Source organism: Schistocerca piceifrons, chromosome 4 (assembly GCF_021461385.2).
Source record: "Schistocerca piceifrons isolate TAMUIC-IGC-003096 chromosome 4, iqSchPice1.1, whole genome shotgun sequence".
NCBI classification, from domain to species: Eukaryota; Metazoa; Arthropoda; class Insecta; order Orthoptera; family Acrididae; genus Schistocerca; species Schistocerca piceifrons.
The window spans coordinates 274,528,955-274,542,574 of NC_060141.1; the positions used below are offsets into that span (position 1 = coordinate 274,528,955).

The window sequence follows — 13,620 nt, forward strand, 5'->3', positions numbered from 1 at the left end:
GTAACGAACCTTTCCTTCTCTCCCGCACTCTGTTAATCCACAATATCAGTAACACCCTCATTGGTTCAAATGGTTCAAATGACTCTGAGCACTATGGGACTTAACATCTGAGGTCATCAGTCCCCTAGAACTTAGATCTACTTAAACCTAACTAACCTAAGGACATCACATACATCCATGCCTGAGGCAGGATTCGAACCTGCGATCGTAGCGGCCGCGCGGTTCCAGACTGAAGCGCCTAGAACCACTCGCCACACCAGCCGGCACACCCACATTCACCAAGCCTTATGATGTACGCGAACACTAACACCTCGCGGTATTTCAGAACGTCTTGGCATTGTTTTGCGCTTGAAAGTGATCATTGGATTAAGTTTAGTACTGTCATAATAACATGAAAGGACAACCGTTTAGTGCAGCTTTCATGTCCACTTGTTGTTAGAGTTACAGTTTTAGAACCTTTCATGGCAAGAATTCTGCTACTCGGCCCATCAAATGTCAGAGGAGTTTCGTCCATGTTCGCTACTTGGCTTAGTTCAGCATTGGTTTGCTCTCGATGTTGAATAATAAAGCGATTGAAAGTTAAGGTTTTCTCTTCATACTCTTGTGGTATTTTCTGAGATATGTTTTTTTTAGTCCGAATGCTAAGTTCATGACGCTTCATAAACCTGTAGCATCAACCAACTCCACTTTTAAATTCTTTAGGTTCCAATGTAGCCATAGCTTACGAGCGGGTATTTGAATCATTTTTGTATTAATTCCAATGCCATTTTGACTGTGTCTTTGAATCCATTTCAGTGCAACATCTCCCAGTTTTGGCCATTTCGCTTTCAGCTCTCTATTTGAACATTTAGTCTTTCATTTGTCAGTTCTTAAAATTTCCTGTTGATGGAAGGCGGAAATGCCATATATATATATATATATATATATATATATATATATATATATATATATATATATATATATATACTTTCCCTTTTGAAACTGGCTATTAGCAAAAGTATTGTACTGTTACCGATTGCACAAATCACTTTCAGTTCAAGCCCACTGGCACCGTAGACTGCGATGATGCATCATAGGCTAGAAAGTGTTCTGGGTTTGTAATGGCGGGGTAGGAGGGAGACAGTGTTAGCAAGCTTGTGAGTTCCCGCAAATTCGTCGTATCGGTGAACTGCAGCTGCCGGTTGAACACCATGTTGCCAGACAGGGACAGCGTCAAACTAACATTCGATCTGATGACAGCTCTGTTTCACAAAATCTCATGTAACTATTAGCATTGCCCTGTGACAGATGATGTTTACAACCGTTCGCGAATGTAGACCGCATTGACATCAAACTTTTTTCTACAACTCAATAAACGTTTCCCAAATGGATTTTTAATGATTTTTAGAAAGAATTGTTTAAGCGATACTTTATCTCTTGCGGTGCATAAGAAACAGAGTCTATCTGGTTTCAGAACACTTAGCATATATCACCGCTTTGTGCTTATCAAGCAGTGGTAGTTCTGCTAGATAACCAGTTGGAAGTCTCCCTGCTGCTTCAGTCGCACTGAAGTTGCAATCACGCAATTACAGAGAACATCAATATTAAAGTTCTGTAGCCTGTATTGAATTTATTATCTGGAAAAAGTGAAAAGAAAACCACACACAGGTAGTGCGTTGTAGTGTGTGTTTTCATGAATTGCTTCTGCATCGTATCTGATTTGAGACATATGACAAACTTAGCAATAATTTGAGTTTAATAAATGGTTTAATGTGATCCATTGATGTTGGAACAAATGTTTGTTCAAGAGTGATAGTTGTCTTTTTCTTCTGGTGTCCGTCTACCTGCATACCCCATCTCTATTAACCTTCACGTCATTATTAGACTTTCCCCTCTTACTCAACTCATCTGTAACACTTTTGTAAAGTTCATATACTTCCCATCTTGTAGCCTTAACCTTCTTCGCCTTGCGAACACGTGCTCTCAGCAGATCAGCATTGTGTTACCAACCTGTCGAGCCTACTGCCCAGAGATTACATCAATTCTCTTACTGTATATTTTGGACTCTTTCCTCTGCGATATTGTCTGCAATTTATTGTGAGAGTGTTCCCACTGTCTTTAGTTCTGTGTCTGTATGTAATTTCCTGTTATTCTCACTTCTACAGTCTGATCGAGTAACTTTATGTAGCGATTGCGGCATTACAATAGCATTCGTGAGGAATATGGTTCCCCAGTCTCACCGTCCACGCAGACTTGGATTTTCCTTGATTTCTACAAACAGACTAAGGTAAATCGTCAAGGGGACGTGAGATATCACAAGTTTTCATTTCCTGATTCTTCACGAAACTAGTGGATAAGATTCCATATTGTGCAATGATGTATTATATAAAACAATCTCACACATCTTGCCGCGTCAGTTTAGGATAAATTCTCGAGCTTTCGACCATTACCTCCAACGTCTTCGTCAGGAGCAACTGACTGTCAAAACTGCTGCTTATGTAGCCCACAGAATGCTTCTTACTGGTCACTAATTACATAAAGCTGTCGTAGGTGGTGTCAACGTCTGTGGTGGTGGCGCCACCACTCCCGCCGTAGCGTTAACATCGCTGCGAATGTATTTGGTTCTCCGCATCGAGAGCTCGCTTCCACGCACCGCTAAGACTGTATCCGCTACATTTTCTTACACATTCTTGTTTCAACAGCCCCCCCCCCTCCCTAATCCGCAGTATGCAGGAGCCTGGGACCAAACTTTTGTCTCGTCGAACAGAATTTTATATTGTTTGTGAGGCTGTGCTCAGCAACCGCAGATTTTAGATTTCTCCAGTTTAATTTTAATGTCTCTGACATCCTGCACAGCGATCGGCAAATGCGCATATGGCCTGACCGATGTAAAGGCTTCCACACTCACAAGGGAAGTTATAAATCCCAGGGATCCTGAGACCGAGAAGAAGGTGCAGATGGGCTGACCGATGTAATTGCTTCCAAACTCACAAGTGGTGTTGTAATTCCCGGGGATCCTGGGGCGGAGACTTTCCTTAATGGGGTGAAGCATCTCCTTTATCTTCTTAGGAGGTCGCAAAATAGGGCTCTGCCTGTTTTGCTGGAATAAGCACCGCAGAAAAGAAGAAATGCAATCGTTGGTTCATCGCTTAATATTCAACGTTTTCACGTTTCCTTTTCTTCGAGAAGGTTGACTACATATCATGTGACCCATAGCAGTTCTTTCGGAACATAGAATTTAGATGATTATTTTCAGAATCCAAGTGGTCCAGGAATAGTTTTTGCTCTGTAAACCAATGTATTTAAGGATGCTCTATTCTGCAATGATGGGCAATAAAATGTAAATCATGTGCGTCGGCTTGCGATACACTCAGTGGCCGAGACGTCCATCCGACTTTCGCTGCTCCAAAACATCTAAAAAAATGGCAGCCTCCCCTCTTTCTCTGTAACTATGGTGAACTGGATGTTTGGATGCAGAGCGATGTTCATCGAAGTGCTCGAGAGCTTCTACGCCACAAACGTGTCGTCAAGAAAGGGGAGCCAAATTTAATGCACGTGTTACCAAATGTTTCATAAAACAGTTCGCCACTTCTGGAGACAACGGGGAACCTGTAGCTGTTCCGTCCGTCATTCCGTAAAATTTACCGCCATACTAGAAGTAGGTGGTTGTCATAACATATCGGTATAACTTTATCATTTCAGGAGGAAAATGATCTGCCAACAGTTTCAGTGTTTCCTCCACAGGAACGTTTCTAAATAGTGAGACCACAACCAGGCCGACTAGAATACAGTTTGTGTCAACTATAGTCTGTTGTCAATTAATGACTGAAAGTTGTAAGAGGTCCGAGCTGCCTGCGATATGTAAAGTATAAGAGAATCTCAGACCAGAGAGCAGTGCTGACTGCAGTAGGAACTGTGTAGCTGTAGGAGTAAGTTGTTGCTAGCGAGCTGTCTAGTCTGGTGTATCGTGTTGGCTGGGCCGGTCGTGGTGCAGCGATGCCGGAGCCTGAGCATTATTGTATAAGGTAAAAGCAGCCTCGCGCATATGTAGTATTGTTATCTGAAGTCCCATGTAAATGTTTTAAAAATGTCCTAATAATAATCTTTCCCATAAAAAGTAACTTTTAACAACCATTTATTTCAATTTAAAGAATTTACTAATTTCTCCAATCCATGATCATCCCGATTATTGCAAAAGAAAAATCAGTTGTTTCTTTTCATAAATAACAAATCTATCGGCCAGCATTGCACAGGGCTGTGCTAGAAAAATTTATTGTAAGAGCAGATATGTATGCGTTATCCGGCGACTTCAATTGAGGTAAGAATTTTTCTTTTTTATTCAGAATGATCTTTCAGGGCCATGACGCAGCACTACTGACGTCGAAAATTTACCAGGTTAAATTCACAGTCAATTATTGGAAAGTTATAAGTGAGCGACAATTTTATTGAGAGGTTAATCACATTGTATTATTGGTAGGTTTCGGAACTTTTACTGTTTTGAGGTTACACTAAACGTGAATATTATTCATAATAATATTTTTTAGTGCTGTTGGGAGGCTACAAAGTTTCTGATGTAATGTTCACACCAGAAACAATCGGAGTCATCAACTTAGTTTAATGTTTGGCCAACCAGTAGGTAGGAGAAACAATAGCGTCAACAATTGGCCTGAACGAAATACTTTCCTTGTAGACTTTAGGTAATCCGTACAGCCTGCGAGGTCAAGGAGATCATGCTCAAGATTCTTGAAGACATCCTCTGGTAGATCAGAATTCTTTCGGAGCTTCACAGTGTTCCTGCAGTATGGCAGATTTGGATCCCGTTTTAAGCTTTTGTACATGCTATCTTCCAACAATGACGCCACTTTGCTGCGATATTCACTGGTATTAAGAACAACAGTGGTATTTCCGTTGTCAATAGGAAGTACCACAAGAACTTCATCTTTCCCTAGTGCACGGAGCCCCTTCTCTGCACCGCTGATGATAGTTTGGGGCAGCTCGGCTGAGGCTTAAAGGCGACTTATGGTAACTCTTACTCTCAATCATACACTATTTTATTCAAAAAAGTTGGAAACGACCAGGGAGCTTAATTAAACTACTACATAATGAAAAAAAGGGTTGAGAAAAATAAAAAAAAGGAAAGAAAGAAAGAAATACAGTTTTTGTTCAGAAGATAACGTAAGGCACAAGCGTAGCAAATGTTAAGCCATACGACGGAAATTGTTTGGATAGCCGTAAGCGAAGCGCTCGATGGGAACAACATACTACACTGAGAAACAACTGGAAACTGCATGAAATTGGTGGCTGCAAGACGTGGTTCCGTCATATCACTAATTTTTACCTTTCAACGAGGAAGTATTGCCGGCAGAGTGGAATATGCAGTGTTGTCAATCTATGTGGCAGTCAATAGCCTATAATCCGTAGAGAGTACAATCACATTTGAGTAGGCCCAAGTTGAGAATACGACTTCTGAACAGTCTTCTGTCTGTAAACACATAAAAATGCAATCTGTGTCTTTCTTGAATAGTTATTTATTATTTAATGAACCGGTTATCAAACCTTTTCGGGTTCAGCTTCAGATGGTTTCCTGGAAGTTACATCACTATTTCTAGCATACTGTTGGGTGCTGGCTCTGTGACAAGAAGATGGAACTTCTTCCTGTCACAGAGCCAGGGCCCAGCATTGTGCCAGAAATAATGATGTAACCCTGCAGAAAACCATCTTAAGATGAACCTGAAAATGTTCGCTAACCGGTTCATTGAATAATAAATAACTATTCGAATAGTGACTGGTTTCAGTTTTATGCATTTACGTTCAGTTAACAGTCAAGATTTCTAAAATATCCGTAATGGGTAATCTTCGTCTTCTGTCTACATATGTCGCTATGCATTTCTGGTATTAAAATTCTTGCACGATACTGAAGCACTCTACTGCCACTCATAAAACTTGGGTCAATACTGAGTTCTATTCAGTCTCTATCGCCACATAGAAAAACTTTCTTTTTGTAATTTATGTTTATTCACTTGTATTCATACTGAAAGATTACATGCCGTACTAATGAAACAGAAATGCCGTTTGCAGAAGACAGAACGATCCACAATACTAAAAACGGCATAAAAAACTGTGAAGCCTAGAGGTATCTTTATAGCGTTTAGGAAAACATTTGTACATATTGAAGGAAATGAACAGCTATTCGTTACTCCAATGTGCCTACCAAGATAATCACGTCACATCCACAAAGAGGCAACTTCTGCCAATTCCATTAGTTTCAAAGTTGCTATTCTTCCTGTCAATGCAGGAGCACATGCAGCGCAATTTTGCGAATGCAAAGGGAAATGTCTCTCAGCTGTGTATTTAAAGGTGTTAGGCCCTCTGTATAATAACTGTATTTCACTTAAATAGAGACTGTATTCCAGAATTCATTTAATTTGGGAAGGTCTGACAACTGAGAAACTGTGAAGGTTACTTTTAGGAGGAATCCTCCCTTTGGGGTTTGTTCACAATTTCGTGGAACGACAAGAGCTGAAGAAATCTGCCTCTAATGGTGTCAGATACCGGTAAGCGACAGCTGTATCCCATCGGCCGCCAGCCGCATTTCGCAGCTTTTCATCTTCACTTATGTGCAGTCATAAAGCATCAACTGCAAAACGTACAGCGCAGCGCCGCGAAACGGCATCAGAAGGCGCTTAACCTCGCGCGAATAGAAATAGCGACAGCACCACACCTCCAGGAAGAGTTCAGCGCCCTCTGTCTATGCTGACTTAACCAGCCGCCCATCGCTCGTCGGCCCCAGTTCGGTCGCAGACTTCGAGAGCATGAGTACTAAGTAATAGTTAGCCTGCATTATGCGAGTAGTACTAGAGAAAAGTAACTGCATGTAGGAGGGACAGGATGCCAATTCATAACGAGAAGTCAAGTCATGTTTCTTTCATTTTTATAAGTAAAGAATTCTGTTAATCTTCAAGTGTATGTACAGATCATTCTGGATTCCTACCACTGGAGCCGGCCGATATGGCCGAGCGGTTCTAGGCGCTTCAGTTTGCAACCACGTGACCGCTACGGTCGCAGGTTCGAATCCTGCCTCGGGCATGGATGTGTGTGATGTCCTTAGGTTAGTTAGGTTTAAGTAGTTCTAAGTTCTAGGGGACTGATCACCCCAGATTTTAAGTCCCATAGTGCTCAGAGCCATTTGAACCATTTCCTACCACTGGCCATCACAACTTCAATCCTTCCTTGTTTATGTCGGTGATGCCTCCCACAGTAGCCGACACACCACGTGCACTGTTTGGCCTATGAGATTCGTGGAAGAGTACAGATTGCTATTTTTATGGTTTCCTGGCTCAGTCTGTAAAAATGGAATCCTTATATTGTATAGTCACTTTGTTGCCCTCCTCTCTGTCTGTCGGACTGTTAAAAACCCTACTTCTCAGGAATAGGTAGACATATTAGTTTCAAATTTATGTCACATATTAAGGTTTATAGACCCCTAATAAAGTAAAACCTTTAAGCTTTTAAATCAATTCATTCGAAAGATACGGTTATTTATGTTACATATTTTTGCTACAAGAAAACTCACTGATCAAAATCTATAGGGTACTCCCGTCAACCTAGAATCACTAATTTTCAAAGATGCACAGTTTCACACTGAAAGTAAAGGAAAAAATTGGAAATATTTTATTTGCTATTATATAATACGAAAAAAATATTTTTTATCATTTTTCATCCATTTGGCTCTCTGTCCGAGTGTTAAGAGCCCTTTTTTTTCTCTGCAACAGGTAGGTGTATCAAATTCAAATTCATGTCAGTACTAAATTCTATGACCCACTGGTGACGTAAGACGTTTAAGCTTCGAAGTCAATTGACTCAAAAGTGTCGACCATTTATGTCCCACATTTTAAAACTCGCAATCCACTCATCAAAACCTATAGGGTATTTACCGTTGAGCCAGAATCATGAAATTCGGCAAGAAGCAACGTTTCATAATAGAGGCAAATGAAAAAATCAGAAAATTGTTAATTTGTAATGATATAACATGAACAAATACTTTTTGGTCATTTTTCATCCATCTGCATGGTTTCACAGTGCAAGTAAAGATCTGAAAATAGTTAATTTGTAGTTACATCACATAAAAAATATCGTGTCTCCATTAGATCATACATTGCATTTATCATCCGTCACACTCGCAATAGACGAATATTACTGCATGCAAACATAAAATGCAAGTTGTACTCATATTTTGGTAAACAAATAAAAATATTATGTTAAATCATCCCCATCTACGTACATAAATTGAAATCCACTGCTCGTTGCACGTCTAGGGTAATCTGAGGAACTACTGCAGAGATTTTTGATATGATCTTGGAATTCCAGGGACCGATTTCTTGACAGTATCTACATCTAAAACTGGTGAAAAAATCATTGACATTTTCGACTCACAGGATGGGTGAACTACATCTGTACAGAACTCACAGCGCCCGTGTCCTCCACGCACTTTGCCAGTTTTTTGTTCACTGACTAGCATCATCGTATAGATACATTGTGTTTGTGATGAGGGAACAAACAAATATACTTCTCTTGAAACAACGTGTCGGTAATTAATTTAGAGATGTCATAAAAAAAGCAACTACTTTGTAATATATATATATATATATATATATATATATATATATATATATATATAAATATAGGTCTTACTCTAGTTACGATGGAATTCCCGCTCATGTTGTAACAGGGGGACGGAGATAGTGACAGTATTGATTGCAATGATGGTATAAATCTCAAATTTTTCCGGGTATTCAGTAGGATGGCGTCGTCTGAATGGTGCGGTGTTTCGGCAAGCTGACTTGTTGCCATCCGCAGACGATATCGATCAAGACTGTCTGGCATCAAGTCGGGTCTCCGAGATGTCGCATCCTTTGGTGACGAAGTCACGCGCCTGAATACCCGAGAATACTTCAAATTCATGATACCCCGGGAAGCCTAAAATCACGCAACACGACATTTATGCAGGCAGTGTAAGGATTTATACTCAACGAAAGGTGGTTACATATTGTCAGTATTGTTTATATTCTAATGAAAACACTACATCCACTGCAACGAATGACGAATGCAGTATGGCGTCTACTGCTGATTCTTTCGTTTCATTTCATATTTACGAAATTTGAAATGCAAACAATCTTTGTATTACTGAAATCTCTTATAGCTATACTGTCTTGATCGTCATGAATTGTGGGAAAGTGTGGTGAAAAAATAAACAGCTTAAAGTAATCCCAAACGTTGGTTTAGACTACAGTTTTTACAGTTGTGCTTCTTTTAGAAATTCTTCATTTGGCCATGACGAAAGGCACTTGTACTGAATTCACAGACATTCAGTGGTAATTGTAGAAATTTGCACTCAATGTTATTAGCAAATACATACGAGGCAGAGTTATTAGCAAATACACACGAGGCAGATTTCCGCATCTGAAACACAGGCTCTTCCAAAAGTGAATCGCCCAGGTTTCTCGAGGAGTGAAAGGCATGCCAAAGGCTAATGGAGCTGACTGCTCAGCAGCTGCGTAGAAAGAGAACAAGGGAAAAAAAATCACAGTCTTGTGCCACAGACTAGGAAGCAGTAGTAACCATTCAGCTTGTGGTGACAATATATTGAGCTTCCTAGTAGCACAGATTTGTACAATATCTCCTCTTTATCATCATCGTTGTACGGTGATCTTATTTAGGCACTTTAGGTACTTTAGCACGCGCAGTCCACGTGAGGAGTTCACTAATATACACCAACATTTCATTTTGGCTGAATATCGGGCGGAAATGAGGGGAAAATGGACTGCTTTTGTATGCAGTCACATTATGTGGTGACAGCAAACAGCAAAATGCTTCAGTAAAGAGAATATGGAACCACAGTTCTTTGAAGCATCTTGTGAAAACTCAAAACAGTCTGGCAGCTGATAGAAACGGGGTCTTCCCATGTTTTGTTGTAGGTATTAACATTCTTTCTCTAAGATAATGAACATCTGTCTTTACAGCTACTAAAAACACGTGCTTATATTGTCATATGCGTTTAGTTTTGTTTCCTGAAAACATCATCATTGGTAACGCTATTGTTTGATTTCCACTTACTTCTGGAAATATCATTTCCACATGTTCCTGCTCTCCAAACTGACGGTTTTGGCTTAAGTTTACGTTGGATTACAGCAACAGATGTCTCTTCACATGAAATCCCACAAAATATTGCATTACTAGTGTTAACTGACGTTCCACTGCCCAACGCAGGATCACATGGAAAATGTTCAAAGGTGTTTTTTAAATGTCTGTAATAACTGAAAAGTGAATACGTGCAGCAAGGCCACACAACTGAATAATTTATGATCTTAAACATGGCTGCGAAACAGAAACTGTGTAAATCTGAAGAGGTTGAATAATCAGCCAACCAGTTTCAAACAAGGGTTTATTAATCCTTGACCTAGGTTTCGATATTTGTAAAAATATCTTCATCATAAGTAGTGGGCCTTGTTACATCACGTCTAATGTACCATGTGATGTAGCAACGCCCACTACTTCTGAAGAAGATATTTCTATAAATACTGAAACCTAGGTCAAGGGCTCATAAACTTTTGTTTGCAAATAGTTGGATGATTTTTCAACCTCTTCCGAATCATTTATTCTAAGAAGTCGAGGAAAATGGAACAGTGAAACGAACCTTCGCTAGCCTCGGCATTTACTTGATTATCTGATGGTTCTTCTTCTAATTACCAATTGCCGTTGAGGATAATATTATCATTTCACATCTTTAAGTTCAGAACGGACGTCCGAGGCTCTATTTCGGGAACAAAACATACCGGTGGTTATATATAATTAAAGTTCAGCTACTCGCAGAGGTCCAGTGTGGGCTGTATTATTATATGGCAGAGAAACGTGGTACATTTTCTCCTTTATTAATACGGAACCGGTTTACGCTGAAAAAAATTAGTTCCTGTTTTGACCACCCGGTGCAAATCTGCCGCTGAGTTCTAGAAATACATTTCGAAACGTTTCCACATGTAATGGATTAGGAACAGTACGTGTGTGGGAAAGGTGAGAAAAGCTTATTGTTAATTTATTACTGACTGCCACTTTCAGAGTTGTTCAATATAAGCACCTGATACGTCGAGGAGATGCAGTACGGCGCCAGATTTATACCTGGTAGCTAAAATTGGAACTAACTTTTTTCCAGCGTAAATCGATTCCACATTAACGCATTACCACATCTACAAATTTTGCTGCCATACGGTAATTACAGCCCAAACTTCACCTCCGTGCCCAGCTACACTTTAATTAGCCAATTAAACCATCCAGAACTTTAGCCTCGCAACCACACCTGGATGTGTACAGTATTATGGCTAACGATCGACTCGTCCTTTAGACTCAGAGCGTTGTCTTCTTGCGCTCCACTTTTTCATTTGTTCTGGTATTGCCTTACTAACGAAGAGGGACTTTCCTCCAGGTTTTGCTATTCTATCGTTATAAGTATATCGAACTTTACATGGAGTAGCAAACTACAAAAATTTTCAGTTTAAAATACCCACATAGAAAAATCCATATGGAGTACAAAATGACAAGTTAACTTAAATATCAACAAAGTATGCACAAAATACAGGTAAAACATTATTTATAAAAAAGTAAAAATTACGAATGACATGAGGTGTTGGTGTGACAATTTCTTTTTATTTAATTCTACTTCGGCTTTCATTTTACGTCATCTATTTCACCACCAGATTGGACGACAAGTGATTGTATTACTTAAGCTCTCTTAGCGACTTTACTTAGGACCAGAATTTTCTAGGGTACTCAGAAACCTATTTCACTAATCATGTTCGACTCCATGGGAATGGTTGTGCCCACTCCCGTGATGGAATCCAAGACATAAAGGTAGTCAGCACCTGTCGTAATATCATCTGCAATTAAGTTAAGAATGTTAAAGTCAAATTTAACATCGACTTGTTCAAACAGTCCGCCGTTTTACAGAAACAAAGTTTAATGTTTCGATGTACTTCAAGGTAAGTCGTACTTGTAATGTTTTTGAATTAATATGCTTGCAGACGAAACTGTTATTTGGATTCACTGCATCTTTTGAATATAAACAAATTATGTTATCCCATTCTTTTACATATAGGGACTAAATAAAAAGGGCGTTGGTTGTCCAGTATGACGTAATGTAATTTTTGACATAACGATTTTTTTGAGTTTATATGCATTCAGACGAAATGTGTTTTATTGTAATTACTAACTGAATAACCTGTACTTTTATTTTATCTGAATACAAATTGGCTTGACCCATTCCATTACATATGGGGAATAAAAGTAGAGGGTGTTGGCTATCTAGTATGAGGTAACGTAACACTTCTCATAATGATTTTTTGAATTGAGCACCTCCGGACAGCGTTGTATTTTAATATAAGTTTTATTTAAAATCCCTGTATTTTTATGTATCTTTTTTTAACTTAAGCCATTCTTTTACAAATGGGTAAGAGACAGTGGGCGTTCGATATCCAGCGTGAGGCAAACCGAGGTTATCTGTGTGGATTTGTAAACAGCTGACTCAGGTGGACCTGTGTTTGTACATGTCTCAGTGAGATCGAAGTATGTGTTGTTATAACAATGTTCAATCTACTCGACTACTTATATTGCATACAACTGTGACATTGAGTCTGATTCTTGTACTATTTGTATTTATAACACTGTCAGCTGAAACGTAAATCTGCAATGAAAGAAAAAGACAGACGATACTACGACTGACCTTGACGTTTCTGTCCTGGATTCCACTAACGTATGACACCAAGTAAAAATAATACGTGCTGAGATCCACATAACTGATTCGACTTAAATCCTTGCTGATGCTCGGAAGCTTTCCTCCGCCACCACTGTACAACAGCTTCGTTTAGAGGAGGCAGGCTGTTACTACCGTAATAAACCCCTGACCTCCAGCCCAGCCAGAGCAAGCCGGAGCCTGGCGGCAGTTCCTGTGCGGGGCGGTTACGAATGGACTCCTCGGAACAAAATAGCCGGCCGGCGCGCAGCTGGAGTGCGTCGCGTGACCGAATTGGGGATTCCCCGGGGCGGGCGCTGGATGGATGAGTCCTGGCGGAGTCAGAGGCGAGAGGCGAGTATCGGCAGGGGGTGGCCGTGAGCGCCGTGGGCGGGGGCGGGGGTGGGGGCGGTGCAGCGCAGCGCAGGGCAGACCGGATGGTGACTCGGGTAGCGGCAGGCGCATGCCGACAGGTGCTGCGTGTAGAGGCGGCAGCTGCTCATACGTCTCACTGCGGGACGCAGCTTCAAAGGTGCCATCAATCAGGCGGGAGCAACAAGCCGAGGAAGGGCCGCGAACTGTAATGGAAGCTCAACAAGTTGACAGGGACAAGTGGTGGCTTAATGCGGAGGTAAATGCAACTGCAGCTTCTTGGTGCCCGCTGTTACGGGCCTGCTGCCAAATGTCCTAGTTCTTTAAAGTAAAATCAGTCTGACCAAATGTCATTACTTTGGCTCGTCATTAAGATTGCCAGAGACGTCCCGAGGAGACTTTGCGCCCCTGAGAGAAATGACAAAGTTTCGCCCCCGTAATTGCCCCTCCCCCCCCCCCCCCCCAGGGTAATCTGCTCTTCTGAAACGTTT

At 40.6% G+C, this 13,620-nt stretch overlaps 1 pseudogene; it reads right to left on the reverse strand.

Moving 5' to 3' along the window:
* The window catches only part of LOC124795794, a 29,416-nt pseudogene extending 16,194 nt beyond the window's left edge, over positions 1-13,222 (reverse strand).
* Positions 13,223-13,620: the final 398 nt, after the last annotated feature.